Raw genomic sequence first — 16,082 nt, 5'->3', positions numbered from 1 at the left:
AAAAATTTTTCTTAATTCCTTTTAAGACTTCTTAACCTATTTTATTTCTTTTAACCAATTCTTGACTTGTTTGTTTAATTTGTCAATCACACAAGAACTTTGTTTTTTTTTTATACAATTAACAACACAACTATTTAAACAACCAAGTAACCAATCAATCTACCAAACCAATTATCCAAAACACAATATTCAAACTAAGATATATAAGATACAAGATTCTAGCTCTTGTTTATTTATAGCCCTGAAAATATGAAAGTTTGATTCAAGCCCTATAGAGAATGTAATCTGTTTCTCATTTTAATATTCAACAAAACATTCCACACTTTTCCAAAAATTTAGAATTCAAATAAACTCTTAGTTAATTTATCTTTGGGATGTTAACCAAGTAACGTACTCCCATATGGTTTCCACAAAGTATGGTTTAACCAATGCACTCCCTTTCGGTTTCCGCAACCCAAATCAAAATTAGACTTTAAGTTTACTTGATTTCCAAATATACGTAGTATATATGATTAATAATTAAATCATCCACGCAATTTATATGTGCTGAAAATAAAGAGTAAGGGAAAGAGGAAGTGAGATCGGGATTTTTACGAGGTTTGGCTTATACCCAGCCTACGTCGTCGCCTTTCGCAAACCACCAAAGGATTCACTAAAAACAATTCCTTTGCTGGGTGGAACAACACCTTTTACACACTCTTTCAGTAGGCTAGAGCCCACCTCTCCAAGTGATATCCCCTCACTTGGTCACCACTTCAATTAGGCTAGAGCCTGCTTATCTAAGCGATACCCCATGCTTAGCCAATGATCCAATCAATCCTTGGAATCGTCAATCTACAAGAAAATCAAAAAGAATTTTTGTGTACAAGAAACACTCTCTAAAAAGAGCAGGTTAATACAAGTTCAGCACTATATACTTCAATAAAAAAATATCAATATGAAATAGAATTGAAGCTCAAGTATAAAATTCACCAATATCCTTCTTAGATGAGGATTAGTAATAAGAATTCAGAGGAGGAAAGATCAGCACTTCAGAATATCTCAGCAAAAGAGTTTTGCAATGAGTGAGCAAGAGAATTTTGTAAGAACAAGAGTGCTTTCAGCTTATCAATCAGATTTTTCAATTCTTTGTCCATTTTGATTTGAAAAACCATGTATTTATAGGCTTTCAAAAGTATTTGTTATGTTTTCCAACTTTGCTTGGAGTATTTCGCAAGTTTTTAGAAGTTTGGAGCACAAGCAACTAATATTTAAGATTTCCCATTAACAGTGTTTAGACGATTGAACCTTCAGGGTCAATCTTTTGAAGTTCCTTAACCTTTGAAAATTTTGAACTGGATACAGGGTCAGTCGACCGAGGTTAGGGTTCAAATGACTGAGGTGTCGGGTTCGGACGACTGAAGTTTGAGTTTAATCTTCTGAGGTGCCTCTGCCAGTTTCTGTTTTTCACTAATAATTCTTTAGATGACTAGACTTATTCTTTTTACGTCTGAAGTAATTCTTCTGATGACCGAACTTAAAGTTCAGTCTTCTTAAGTTGCCACTTCAGTCTTCTGAGCAGTTTGTTTTCTAATTTTTCATTTCCTATTCAAAATATGTTTTGCTCTCTTTCTTTATTCTTTTATAAAACATTTTCCAGGGTTTTTAAATAGGTTTCTAAGTCCACATAATTCCTCTAAAGAGCTTCCAAATATTTCAAACGATATTTAAACATTAAAGTACTTACATAAAGACTTTTAAGACTTTTCACATTCTAGGTACTTGAGTCTTCATGCTTTGTCTTTCTTTAAGCTCTCTCACTTTGCTTTTCTTTGGCTCTTTTGATTTCTAACTTTTCTTTGGCTTTCAATAAATCATCCATGCCCTCATTTTCTTCATGCTTTAAAATATCATCTTTAAATCCATGCCTTGATTTTTTTAAGCTTCATTTGATCCTTGTGAGCACTTTGACCTTGCTTTCACATATGTGATCCTTGTGAGTTTTAAAGTATCACCACTAAACCAAAAATGTTAAGTTCCACTTGTTTGTTTGCATCAAAACAAGATTTTAAGCCTTGTAAGGCTAACACATATAAGTCACACCCGGTTTTGATAATGACAAATACTCAGATATTTGATGGCTTTCCAGTGTATGTACAGGTTCATTTTAGCAGATCAAGTAATGGCACATGAAAGCAAAGCATGAAGACCTTGAAGATTCGTTTCATGTTGTAATTCATTTTATGTAATATGGGCCTATAATAGTAATTAGGATATATCGGTCTATAATAATCTCTACATGTCATGCATGTAGGTTTCGTAAGCTAAAAAATAACCGTAGATTAACCATAGGGACCGAATGACCTTAGGGCCAGTTAACCGATGCTGGATTTTTGAGACAATCTCAAAACGGCCTTAGTAAGACCATAGTATGACTCTAGGTCCCAACACTTTCATATATATCATACAAAATACAGAAGTGTTAAAAATGCACTTAAATTGAATATTATTAGGGAATTTGAGAGAGCTCAGGTGACCGAACCCTCGGAGTTCAAAACTCCTCGGGTGCCCAAACTGTTGCTTGTATTGAACACTCTTGAACAGTCCATTGATCATACCCTATTAAGTGTTGTTTGCAAAACTATTTACATCATTGAGCTTACATTACCTATATTGTTGATGTGTATGTGATTGCGTATATTGGGTACACATCTGCTTTACATGAAAGCATAATCACTATATTAGTTGATTTAGAAAAATACTGTTGTATTCTAGGCGTGGCCTGAGGGTCGGTAATCTAGCTCATAAGGATTGTTAGGGTCTTCTCCGCCCCGCAAGGAGAATTTGTAAAGGTTGAGGTCAGCCCTGTGCTAATTGATCTAATTGTATTAGGTGTCCCTCCACCCGTTAAGTGAGCATTAGTGGAATTCTCGGGCTTGCTAGTTTGAGGCGGGAATGTAGGCACAGTTGGCTCAACCCTGATAATATATCTGGTGTTGATTTTATTTTCTGCAATTTACTTTCTGCACCTGTATGTTTATGTTTATCGTTTAAATATTTGATTGGGATTGTGAATGCATAGAAATACCCTAGGTTTGTGAAATACTACTTGCTAGATTAGTTGAACCTAGGGGATTAATTTTTTAATACCCAATTCACCCCCCTCTTGGGAACGCACCAAAGCTAACAATTGGTATCAGTGCCTCGTTGCACTAGACTTAACAACTTTTATAAAAGATCACAAGGGTTCAATTTGGTGTAACCCCATTCAACGAGGGACAGTCACCTTCTAGACCTCCTGTATTTTGTGGTGTCGATTACACCACTTGGAAATTAGAATGACCGTATTTATAAAATCAATGGATTGGATGACCTGGCGGGTGATTGTTAATGGGATTCATATGCCCTTGGATGAAAATAATATTAGGTTAATGCATGCGAATTCATATACCATGGACTTATTATACTGTGCTTTAGATTCTAATATTCTACTTGAGTTTATGGCATGTTCTAGTACAAAGGACATTTGGTAGGAGCTTGATAGGAAATATGGAGAGGCAAAAGAAAAGGAAACCATCATTCTGAAGGATTTAAGCTCAAATAGTCTAAAGGAGGTAAATCATGCATTAATAATGCCAATTAATGAAAAGGTATATGATTCACCTCCTATTTCAGTTTGTGATGCAGTTGATGATTCTTGTGTTGATTGTTGCAAAAAACCATGTGTTGAATCATCTATCAAACTTTGTGATAATACTGCTGATGTTGCATGCAATGATTCTGACATCATATATTGTGACATATCCTGTAGTGAATCATATGCATATGATATTGAAAGCATGACATCTTATGAGAAATCGCATAAGGAATCCATTAGTGGTCATAAGTTCATTGTTAGGATGCATAAAAAGAAAATATTTTTTAGAAATGAAAATAGAAGGTTGGCTAAACAATTAGAGAAATTAAAAGATCATCATGCCACCTTAGAGGAGAAAAAGATGAAGAAAATATTGAAAATAATCTATGAGGAGGGAGAAATTGGAGATGATAAACCCTCATGACTTAAAAAGAAAAATATTTTCAAAAAGGGTTCAAAAATTTTCATGCCTCATCTCGCAAACACCAGATTAGTAAGCATGACTCTTCATGAAAATTTAAAACTTGCTTTTGTCATAAAATTAAATGGCACACTCTATCCACTTATCCATTAAGAAGTATCAGAGGCTTAGGAAAAGAAATGAAATGGATAGTCAGCAAAGCAAACCCCGTAGGACCTAAGGAAAAATGGATTTAAATTAAAAATATCAAATTAGTTAATTCTTCCTTAGATCTTAGGATTAGGTTTAGGAGGTAGTGATGACTATAGGCTCAAGAAGTGGTGCATACTTTAAATTCTTTGAAAATTTAGCCCATACGAAAAGTCATGAAAAATATCCAATCCAATCACTTAATGAAGAAATATCATGATGTCTGGATAAAATATGAAAACATTGGCTGTAGCATAATTGAATGAAATCCACTTCCAAATGGACAAAGCATTATCTGCCTGGTAAATAATTCAAATTGCTTAACTCACGCTTAAATATGAATATCTAAAATTAAGCATACTCTGTCCATTGCACAAGTTTGAGTTTTAGGAAATAAATTCTTCTATTTAAACATCTTGTCCTAAACTCATCTTAAAAGCCTTAAATGCCTAATAAAATGGTTAGTCATCACTCTAAGCTTAAAGCACTATTGATAATAAATGACTAATATATATTGAGTGCTTCTCACAGCTTTAACCAAATTAGAGGCATCCACTAAGAGAATCAAACTCATAAATTAAAATATTCCCCTTGAGCTTAAAATGTAAAAATCCTCTAATCTTGGTTCACTAGCTCTTCCATTGGAATTCTTTGCCCTTTCACGATTATTTTCGGCAAAGACTCTTCCTATCACTTGATGCGTATCCTTGCTCTTGATTGTGATCATATCTAAAGGATACTTTCTATTCTCCAAAGAACATTGTTCTTTAAATATCTATATACTCCTAAATGCTCTTTATCTAAATAGCTAGGACTTACCTTCCAGCCTACTTATACTATACAATGTCTTGCTTCATCTAAATACTCTTCTAAGCTTAATGATAATCTTGTTATCCAAGAGTATTTATCCTCTACAACTTAAACAAAGCTCTCAAATTGTAAAATTAAATCATTTAGAGCTTCATATCTTTAGTGAAGTTAAATGGCTAATATAATTTCTATAGATTTTAACATATACGAAATTGCAAATGTCTGAGAAATCTATGCACAGACATTAAAAATGAAAAGCCATTTGTGTTGATTTAGGTGTAATCCCAAGAGGGAGGGGGGTGAATTAAGTATTTTAAAATCTTTCAAACTTGTTTACCACTTAATCCCGATTTCTATGATTAACAAATTAAATGTAGGAATTTTAGGCTGATTTAAATTTATTTTATCAATGAATTCTTTTTACCCAATTAAATGCGTGTGAGGTTATTCAAACATATACACCTGAAATACAAGTAATGAAATGCAGTGCGGAAAATAAAAAGATAAGGGAAGAGAGAAGGCAAACATGATTTTACGAGGTTCAGCCAACCCGACCAACGTCCTCTCCTTGAGCAACCCATTCAAGGATTCCACTAAAGTCCCTGCTCCTAAAATTGGGATGGAGCTTCCCTTACATATGTTACTTACAAGAGGTACAACTTCCTCTTAATCGACTCCTTACAAGAGATACAACTCTCTCTTCAAACTCGGTTCACAATCCTAACCGTGATTACAATATAATATCAAATTTGCAAAACACTCAATGTTGCTTCTAACAAAGCTAGTTAGTACAATTGAAATTCCTAACACATAATCATATGATGAAACTTGAAGCTCAGTATGTATGTAACGATACAATCGTTAGATGAATGATATGCTTTAGCACACAAATTCCCTTTTTATCAAAACTCCCAAGTAATGATATAATTAAAAGCTTTGGAGAAAATTAGGGTTCTAGTTTTCTTTGTGAAAATGTATGAATATCTAATGTGAACTTATCAAACACTTTGTCTTGAATATTATATCAATCAAAATAAAAAAAGATTCTTTCAAATATTCAATCACAATAAGATCTTTGAAATATGCATATATATATATATATATAACATCATTTCCAAAGATCAAAAACTTAATATCATGTTTTCCAGAAAATATCCCTCGATAAAATACATAGTTACAAACACTAAGGATATTTAATCAAGTAGTTTTCAGATATAAAAAATATAGAGTCTTTAACTGAATACACACTTGAATCAAAACCGTTTAACCAATGAAGAAAACCTTTCTTAAGTAGTGATCTTATCTAAATAATCTATAAGTAAACACACTCAAGATTAATCACTCAGCGTATATTCAATAAAAGATTTTGAGAAGAAAAGTTCTTTGAAATATATATGTCAACAAGCATATCAATTTATATGAAGAACTCTATGAGAAGAAATATTAACGTGTCGATTTACCAAATCTCAATACCCAAAAGATTCCTCAATGATTGCTAGATTGTTTTTTGAAAAACGAGATAGCCTTAGCTAAGATTTGACGTAAGAACTTTGAATTCCCAGGAAAAAGTTTTAGCAGTGTGTTCAAAGTTGTGCTAAATGTGCAATCTCTTCAATCGTATGCCAAAGGTTTGTTCTCTTCTCTTCTCCTTTGGGCACTAGGGTTTTGATGTTCATTATATAGGTGCCTTGCCCTTGGAATGAATCTTAACCGTTGGATCAAAATTTAACTCGCATGTTCTCTCATTAAAAATTAAAATTTTAAACTTTCCCACAGGTTTAGATGACTAAGGGTTAAAAGCCCTGATAACTGAAGTTCCTTAGAGCTTTGAAAAGTTAACTTGGACACAGGGTCAGACGACTGAAGTTTGGGTTCAGTCTTCTGAAGTGTCAGGTTCAGACGACGGAAGTCCGAGTTCAGTCTTTCGAGGTGCTTCTGCTAGGTTCTGTGTTTCACCTTAAATTCTTCATATGGCTGAACTTAATCATTGGTATTTTGAAGAAATTCTTTAGACAACTGAACTTATCTTCGGTCTTGTGAAGTTCAATCTTCAGATGACTGAATGTGGAGTTCAGTCTTCTGAACTGACCAATTCCTTAATTTTTTCTTTCTAATTTGAAAAATATATTTTGCTCTCTTTCTTAGCTCTTTCATAAAACATTTTCCAAGGTTTTAAAAATATCTTTAAGTCCATGAATGTCTCCTAATGATGTTCATAAAATGCATGAGTCCTAAGATCATTCTAGGGTTTATGTGGAGCCTCAAATTAAATCATAAGAAGTATATGAATACATAAGTTCTAAGTACCCATTCCCATGACGATCTTGAACTTGTCGCTTGCATCTTCATTCTTCAACTCTTTTAGTTCCATGGATCTTGCCAAGATATGTATGCTTTAATATTCATGGCTTCTATGACTTGTTGTGTAACGACCTGCTATTTAAATGGGTTTTTTTTTTATATATATACTATGACATTTAACATGCTCAGATACCATACTGGATTAACCCAATCATCAACCTAAGCAGCAAGAAGCAGAAATCAAATAAACATCACCATATGTAATTGTATACAATACCAGAGTGCTAAATTGTTTCCCAAAATATACATGTACGTCTGTTCCCCAAAATACCCTCAACTGGCTGGGGCTATACAAAAATACTCCAAAACAAATACTCACTCTCTACTGATAGAGTAGTATTGAGGCCCCTCTATCTGTGAGTTTGGTCTGCTCACCTACCTGTATCACCTAAAAAATGTTAAAGTAATTGGGATGAGCCAACTCTCAGTAAAACAAAATATGCTATTACTAGTTTATGACAAATGAGTCACAATACTGTGAAATTCTATTACTATATAATTATGTATCACTGAATCTGTAAAGTACAATACCAGTAACATAATCTTCATCTTTCACCTATTACTTAACATTTCTGTGCTTTAGGTTTCTACTCAAAATACTGTTAATATATATATATATATATATATATATATTTCTGTTTCTATAAAATCTGTATAAACATAGTAATAACTATAAACTTCCTTGTGGATAACTGTGTGTCATGATTTAACCCCTCATGACAGGGTTGTACGGCCCGTAGGCAGGATTTACCCTGGCTGGCCAACTAGGAATAAATCACTTTACTCCATAGTCTGATCAGCCCTTCTCAACCCATATCTGATGGGGATCCTGTCCACTCGTGGGCTCTATGTGATCGACCTTTATACCACGTATTATCTAAATAGGTGGTTGCACTCTATAAACTTTATGTAGCTATAGTACTGTGCTCTATAAACTGTATGTTTCAACAGGGTCTGATACTATATAATACATCTCTATATATACAACTATCTGTTTTACCATGATTCTGTAATAACTGTATAAACCATAACGCTGTGGAAAATTGTAGCTATATCAACTTTGTTTCTGTAATAAACTTTAAAACTATATGTCATGGTACTATAAACTATATCTGTATCAACTTTATAATCATCGTATTTTTAGTAATTACTATAAAACATAGCCACTATCTGTATATTACTATATCTATATTCTCAAGCCACGCAGTAATTTTAAAACAAATTAATCATATTTAACAAATTATATAAATCTCTTCTGTAAACAATATTCTGGTGGAACATTTATAGCTTTTATACTAAAAACTTATTCAAATAACCTAGCATAGCATATTTCCCTTACGTGTTTCTTGCTAAAAATCCCTCACTATAACGGGTCCAACACCCGCAGGGTTCTCCACTCAACACCCTGAAAATCATATATTCCAAAACAAAACATCATTATTTCTATGTCTATAGCATTTCCTACAACTGATCGAAAATCAAATTCTGAATAAAAAGCCTTACCCTAGATTTGGGATGAATTCCAACTTTGTTTCACCAACGATTCGCTCCAGCAGGCTTGAAGAGAACTCTGCCAAGAGTGTCGTGGTGGCCTCAGATTATCGATCTGGTGACTGACGGGGCCGAAATAGAAGAGAGAAGAGGGAGAGGGTGTAGGAGAGAGAGAGAGCGAGAAGAGAGTGGCGCTGATTTTTTGTGATTAAAATGAGTTTAGGGCTATTTATACTGCGGGATTCGTCGACGAGCCACGTCATCTCGTTGACGAGTTCTTAAGAAATTTCTTCGACGAACTTCCTCCTTCGTCGACGAATTTTAGTCTGTCCCAAAACCCCTTCTCGGTATCTTCTCGCCGACGAGGTCCTAAAGAACCCTCGTTGACGAAACCCCTATGTTCATCGATGAGGCCTGGGGAAATTTCTTGGAAATTTTACCTCTGAAATGCAATGTCGTCGACGAAGTTGGCTGCCTCCTTTTGTTACTGATTCCATTTCTCTCCCTCTTTATTATTTAAATACTATTATTCTTCAGGTCACTACATGTTATATTTCCATGCATGCTAAATATTATTCCTATTCACAATCTCAAAGCACAAATCAAATACCAAGTGATTTGTCATTATCAAAACCGGATTGGACTCATAGAGTTAATAATTTGAACTTGGGCCTCTCTCACATTTTGAAGATCGTAAGAAAAGAGGCAGTTATAGGCTTTATTTATTGAAAGAATATTGATTGTGACTCCTTAGTTCCTTTAAAGCCTATGCATCTACTGCCAAGATATAATCACTGAAAAATCTTAAAGCGCTTGGCTAAAGAATTTAAAAAATAGAAAAGGCATAATTTGGTTGTGCATAACTCAGCGGGAGCATTACTCTTTCATGACAAAACTAAATGCTCTCAGTATCATATAATACCCATGCTCACATGCCTTTATGAATTACAACATTGCACTGAACTCATATTTATCCACTACTCTCTACCATTTATATTCTATGATGGATAGATTATATTTTATGAATTGTTACTTGCTACCTGATTGCATGCTTAGTCTAGAATGTCTCTTGCATGGCGAATGCAGTTGATGAGAATTGCATGCTGGTAGTGGATTATAGGTTCTTGCATGCTCAAATTGAACTATATATTGCTTGCTTGAATCTATTAGGTACAAGTTTTATAGGAAAATGTCCGATTTACAAACGGCATGTTGCCGAAATTTCGACAGGAATTTCCCCAAGTAAAACCTTGTGCTAAAGATGATTATGATAAAATTAATATTAAAATATTTTTGAAAGGATGAGTAAAACCAAATAGATAATTAAACTTCATCCTAACATAATCATCAGTTGTTTAGAAAGGCTCAGATCCATCCCTATAGGAAGTGCATAAATGATCCATATGCATACTTTCATCTATTGAAATATTGAGGCTCTTCTGAAATACCCTAAACATTACATCCAGTGCTTAAAGGCTTATGATTTGATATGGAATGTTCTTTAGTCATGAACATTGTTGCACGCCTCAATATATAATACTCTCTCATGCATCTATGATCTATAGGGATAACTATATTAATCAAGTGATAATATGTAATTGACAAATACTCAATATAGTTGATTTTAAAGATTTAAATTGATTGCTTATACAGCTTGGCATGCTTAATGAATTAAATCTTTGAGTAGAATAAGCTATTCATTTTATCTAAGCTAGTATTCAAATTCATAGGGGGAGACCTTAAGCTAAAATCACAATCTTGTTGTGCTCGCCCATTTTTAAGCTTAGATGTCCTTTAAGTTGTATTATGGCATGTGCTTGAATGTATTAATCTCATTGAAAATCCTAAAGCAGAAATATATTGTTTTGCCACAAACTATTTCAAAGTTTACCATAAGATCCAGCACTTAAAATTGTCTATCTTCAAGTTACATATGGTTGTAATTTTTCTAGTCATAAAGTTGTTTTGTGTTTAAATGATCACTAGAAAAATTTGCTTGCTTGATCTTCGAATTAAAGTTTTTTTTTTTTTTTGCAAGCACTGCTCCTATGCATTTGTTTAAAATCATAAGGGAGATATATACTTATCTATTTATATTACATATTTTTGTTTTTGGCAGGAAAATGATTTTACATGCGACATATCATGTTTTCTTACTTGTGTGCTTAAATGACATATTCTTTGGTTATAAAACTAATCATACCCAAAATGCTATATTGAAAGGGGGGAGTTTTCTAATAATTTCAAAGTCTAACAATCAACATAAAAATTGGTATCTTTCGTTGGCTTGAACTTTGTGAAATTGGTTATGTTTTGCAATGCACAATTCTCATATCTATTGCATGATAATGATTCTATTTATGTTTTATATCTTGATCATACTGGAACTGTTTGAGTTGAGTAGTTGTGGATAAACTGTTAGATCTTAAAACTCAAAGCAGGTCATTTTTATATAAGAATTTTTGGGGAATGTCTTATTTTCAAACGGCATACTGCCGAAATTTTTAAAATTCCCAAAACTTCTTTTGTGTACTAATGTTCTATACCCAATGCCTAAGGCTATTAGTTTCAGGACCCTTTTTGTTGTTTCCAAAACGGAGAGATGCATAATAGAGGGCAAAAATTGGGTTGAACTGAACTTAAATGAAAAATTATTTGCATTGATATACATTATGCATATTGTTAAGGAGAGCCTTCTAAGGCTATACCATTTTTTGTATGATGTATTTGTCATCATCAAAAAGGAGGAGAATGTTGACCTTATAGGTCACACTCGGTTTTGATAATGACAAATACTTAGGTATTTGATGGCTTTCAAGTGTATGTGCCGGTTCATTTTAACAGATCAAGTAATGGCACATGAAAGCAAAGCATGAAGACCTTGAAGATTCGTTTCATGTTGTAATTCATTTTATATAATATGGGTCTGTAATAGTAATTAGGAGCCCAAACTGTTGAGAAGTCAATAGTTGACTTAGGGTTTCAGGCGACCAAACATTTTTGTACACACCTTCCACGGGCGCCTGAACCCTTTGAAAGGGAGCCCTCACCAACTCGAGCTACCAAGGGATATAGTTCAAATTGAGCCTCGGGCAACCGAACACATGAGTTCAAGCTACCGAACCTATGACAGGGCACTCGAAGTTATGAAGCAATGTTTCTGACTTTGATTTGGGTCACCAAACTTGAACTCAGGTTGCCAAACTGATTTTAATAGCTTTTATTCTTGTGTCTGTTTGGGCGACTGAATCACGATTCAGCCACCCGAACCTCGCTAGGTTAAAACTATTTTAACTGTGGTAAAATCGAGTTAAGTTGGGTTAATTGTGTTTAAACTATTTGAAACTTTTATAATAATTCCCAACAAGTCCCAAACGGTTAAAATTTTACCCTTGCCTATAAATATAGGCTCATTTGTGAGGATTAAAAATAATTAGCAAAAACAAAAAATTCATTAGCCAAAAATCCTCTCTTTTGCAAACACTCTTATTGTCCAAATACTCTCAAATTTCCATTCCTTTCATACATTATGAGATTGAGCTTATAAAGTGTGCTTGTGATTGCTAGTGAGTGCTAAATCTCCCATTTGCTTGTGTGATTGTTGATATTATTTTTGGGGAATTTGGCTTAGTTTGTCCCACATATTTCAATATTATAAATCTTGTATTCGGATAAACTAACAAGCTTAGGGATCTTTGCATTGTCATTGCAAGATTCCCTTAGCTTTGATTTTGTTGTGCAAAAATATTTTTTAAAGCTATAATATTTTTCAAACTACTCTTGAGCTCATTACATTGAAAGAAAATATTTTGAGTTAGTTTGAATATTTTATTAAGCATCTTTGAAACTTTGATTGAACATTGAGATTTGATATTTACCTAGTTTCGAAGATATTGATTGTATTGAACACTCTTGAACACTCCATTGATCATACCGTATTGAGTGTTGTTTGCACAACTATATACATCACTGAGCTTACATTTGACTCACTCGAAAACTGAGCAGCTCGAAAGCTATCCTAAGTATAGGAGTTATGTCGTGTAATACTCAGCCCAAGGGTTAGATCGTCTCCTCAGGGAATGCGTTTTAATATCAAATTTCACGTTTTTCCAATCGAAAATAAAAGGTTACTGAACTCAGTTCAGATTCGAGGTTTTCAAGATTGATTGAGACTTATTTTAACAATTTAAATGAACACGGAAATTAAAATCCTAAACCTAGCATGCACTGAATTAAAGAGCAAAAACGGAAACCCTACGTCTAATCAGGCAAGAATCGGAACATGCGTTAACTAAAGACCGTAACTTTAAATACGCAATAACGAAACTCACTCAAACACATATGTAGACAATAAAAATTGAGCCTTTAACATGAACCAAGAACTCAAACCAAAACCACAATCCAAACGAAAATTTAACGCTTAACCGATAACGAAACACAATAAAAATATGAACTTTGATCAAACCGACCCTAACTAAACCCAGCTTCGACAAGAAAATTAAATCTTGAAAAACTTAAAAAAAAAACACTTTTTTCTTAGTTTTTTGTATTTAATTATTTATATATATATATATATATATATTAAGAAATAAATCAGAATTTAAATTAAGAAAAAGATAAATAAAAAGCAACTAATTTAAATTCTTTAAATCTAATACTAACTTTATTTAAGAGAAAGATAAATAAAAATAAACTTCAATACAAAAAATTAAAATCCCTTAAACAAATTTTCAAATTCTAAACTTTTCAATAAACGTTAGTAAATAAATAAAAACATTATCGAGTTGCAATTCAAAAGAGAGAGAGAGAGAGAGAGAGAGAGAGAGAGAGAGAGAGAGAGAGAGAGAGAGATATGGTGCTGTCTTCAAGTTGCTGCAGAGGATTTGGTGGCTTCAGGTTGCTGTGCTTGGGTTGCAAGCAGCAAGAAGCATGGAGTTGTGCTCTGTTCTGGGTGGAAGCCGGGGTTGTGGCTGTCACGACTAGGGACTCACGGCAGCTGTGCTGGATGTTCTCGGTGGTTGTAGACAGAGGGAGTATGGGAGAAGCACGGAGAGGGAAAGGGAAACTAAGGTAGAGACAGAGAGGATAGGAGGAAGAGAGAGCTAGGGGGAGAAATGACTGAAAGAGAGGGAGAGAGGCCGGAGAAAGAACAAAGTAAGGGAGCAAAAGTAGGGAAGGAGAAAAGGGATAGTTGAGGAAGAGAGGGGGTGTGTGGGCACCACACCGAAAAGAGGGAGAAGGAGAGATTTAAATAGATAAGGGAAGGGGAGCCTTAGCAAGACCTAGCAAGCTGACGGTTCAATCCGACCCTGCCATGCCTGGTTGGGTCACATCAACTTAATCCTTTATTTAATTATTTATTTATTTTTCTCCTTTCTCTTTCCGCGATCACGACCAATTTTGACCTTCCTAGAGCCTGTTTCTCTCAAAGCTAAAAAATGCCAAGTTGTAGCTAATCCTCTCGATTTTCTCCAAAAATTCAAATCGTCTTAATTGGAGCTCGGACAGGAATGTTATTCCCAAATTACAAACTAGTGCCGGTTTTGGTTCTTGGGAATTTTCCTGCGATAAAAAAATGCCAAAATTCATAAATTGCTCAACAAAACTCAGAAATTATAAATAGGGCACTTTTTTAAAATATTGAGAGTAATTAGGCATTTAATTAAAAATAGAAGCCCTAATGACCAGATTAAGATGCCTAATGACGTAGTTTTAGCGCATAATCACTCCCCCCCAACTAACGTTTTGCTAGTCTCTAGAAAATAACGTGAATGAATTTCAGGGTGGTGCCCACAACTACGAACTTCGGTGGTCATGAAATTAATGCACATGCGACACAACCATACTGTTTCACATACAAGAATATAACTAAATTTCACACAGGCTTGTTCATATTAAATGCATGCAACTCCAAAGTACTTCACTCATCCAAGTTTCATTGTTTATATGTCAGTTAAGAACAGTATGCTTCCATGAAGTTAACCAGTAGCACAATTCAGAGTTAATGTAGTCATATAAGTTCGAGTATAAATAGGTAAACTCTCGAGGTGTGTGTGATGTGTGTGACTCAGTACACCTAGGATACCAGTGGACACCTAGAGAATGGTCGCTTTGACTCAGCCTAATTGGTATACCCTCAAGAACACTCAAAGAAAATGGGTTCACTCGTCATATGTGAGGAGGAGTGTCGCAATCAAACATCCCACATATTAAAAGAAACAAACGCTAAGTATATGGAGTGGACTAGTTTGAGAAGGATCTAACCTATCTGTGAGGTGTCAGGTCCTTCACCCTAGCATCTTCTCACCTTCTCGCCATATCCAACTGAGACCACCCTAGATCAACTTATTCACAAACTTGTCATGAATACATATAAGGCATTAACCGATTGAAGAATCTTCGTACGCGGAGAACATGTGTTGTGTCCTTGACTTTGTTTGTGATATTTTCGTGGAGTAGGAATTAGCATTTTATTTCATGTTCATTTATATTCTTTATTCTTCCTTCTGCTCATTATTCATTTTCTGTTTTTTCTTGATCAATTAGGACAATCATTACACCTCTTTTGTTATTTTCATACCATCAAAGGAAATTAAGCTTGAATAGTGGTCCATGAACTAAGTCTATCTCTAGGGGTGACTCAGCCTTCACATCTTGAGTAGGTTACAAGACCTAGGTTTTTATCTCCCCACTAGATGTCACCTCTAGGCTAGCAAATCAAAAACAGAGAGTAGTGTACAAAGGATTGTCCAAAAGAAAAGAGAACAGAGTTCCATGAACTCTGTTTTAATATTAACACTCAAAAGAATGATAAATAGCTCAAGGATATCTTACAAGGTGTCATAGTCATCACGGGTGTTCTCTCAGTACTCACAGAAAACCCTAAGTGCAATGAATCACATGAATGTGTTTATTCATCCGCATGAGATACCGTGTAGATACAAGAAATTATATAGTCAGTTTAGCACGAGTGTACTACCAATCAATTCTTCATGGAGTTACAAAGTCATATAAAGCGAAACTATGTGTAAATGGCCCAAGTGTGTAATTCTTAGGTTATATGCAAGTATGTGAAGGGTATAAGTCAATGTTAAATATGACATAACTCAGTGTAATTCCTCACTACTATTCCTTTCTTTCCCTCTTTATGAATTTTTTTTTTTTATATATAAAACCTAGTACGTATGCATGCAT

The sequence above is a fragment of the Malania oleifera genome, chromosome 6, assembly GCF_029873635.1.
Source record: "Malania oleifera isolate guangnan ecotype guangnan chromosome 6, ASM2987363v1, whole genome shotgun sequence".
In the NCBI taxonomy this organism is placed as follows: Eukaryota; Viridiplantae; Streptophyta; class Magnoliopsida; order Santalales; family Ximeniaceae; genus Malania; species Malania oleifera.
The sequence above is the reverse complement of the archived record's forward strand: the minus strand, read 5'-3'. Positions refer to the sequence as shown.